Below are 1,458 nucleotides of genomic sequence, written 5' to 3'. Positions count from 1 at the left end.
ATGGCTGCTTTTATGAGTGTTCAAATGAGGTGCATGTTCAGAAAAGGAATGAAGAATGAGCCCTTTAGCAAAGAGTTGCCCAGTAGGCAGAATAGCTTGTTTGCTGGATGTTTTCTTAGGGTTGAAAAAGTCTGAACTCCAAGTCTCATCTCAAAGGTCTCATGTGTTCTTCATTCACTTTTCCTTGGTGAGACAATGGGGAGAGCTAAGAATCCCTTATCTTAGCACCTGTATTCTGCCATACCCTTTGCCTTCCTCCCCTGTACTAATAATGATTTCTCATTTGGATACAATTTTTTAGCATTCTTTTACTGCTTCCCCCATTTTGCAATATATTGCAGTTGTTTAGGTTCATTCATTTGATGATCAATTTCAGGAAGGATGATCTAGTTTTTGTTTCATGTTCTCCCAGGTTCTAGTCACCGTGTGATTAGCTAAAGAAGGCACGAGGGTATTTTCCTGAATTAATTTTACTGCTGGTAAAAATTAGAGGTAGACAATTTAAACAAGCAAATATGCACTCCAAATGTCAAACAAGAAGTGCCAAATTCTTACAGACAAAGTGGCTTAATGGCCTTTATGCCAAAGCCAGTGAGAGTTTAAGAAAAGGTGAGTTCAAGCTGTCATCAGATCGGGGAAGGCAGCCCTGTCTGGCTTTCATAGCAGGCTGCTTCTTGTTTGCTCTTCCTGCTCTGGTGAGTGCTTCAGTTTGCAGCAGGCCCTATAACATTACCATGCATAACAATCTGTCACTATTATTCATGGCTTTTCTCCAGTCTCCATACTTTTGACATTGCCATTAAAGAGATTCAGTGTGCTTAGTAGCTCTTTAAAAAATAAATAATTGAAAGCTAAATTATATTAAACCGGGCCAATGCTGACCCCTTCACCTCAGTCCATTGCTATCTCCTTAAATGTATTCCTTCTTAAATCATATTGTAATTTGAAGATGCTGAAGTCTAAGTTTTTTGACTCAAATGCAGTTCCTTCTGATGCATAATTCATTTTCACTTTGTTACTGGTGCTGCACACGCAATCGCTTTTTTGGCAGCTAAATGCAGGATGAAATCAACAACTCTGTAAAGGGTGAGGAATCGGAGTGGACATCTTGGCGGAAGAAATATTAAGCATGTCACAATGTTTTGTACTCTGTCTGGTGAAATGGAGACAAAAACCTCCAACAATCCTCAAGTTAATGGAAGCGAATGGCATTTTACAGCTGAAAATTATCTACCACTGATGTCATGCTGATGTTACATTTAATTATTCTACACATCTCAGAAGACAATGACTTTTGAACATTTTCAGGCCTTACAATTATTTGGTGAGTGTCTTTTTGAAGTTTCACTGTTTTTAAGAAAAAGAATGCTCCATGGTTTGACTGTCACTCTTATATTCCCTAAAGGGTTAGAATCTCTGTTGAAAACATGCGATCCTAACACAAAGAGAAAGGAGACA

The sequence above is a fragment of the Tupaia chinensis genome, unplaced genomic scaffold, assembly GCF_000334495.1.
Source record: "Tupaia chinensis unplaced genomic scaffold, TupChi_1.0 Scaffold000689_1, whole genome shotgun sequence".
Taxonomy (NCBI): Eukaryota; Metazoa; Chordata; class Mammalia; order Scandentia; family Tupaiidae; genus Tupaia; species Tupaia belangeri.
This window is presented reverse-complemented; position numbering follows the sequence as displayed.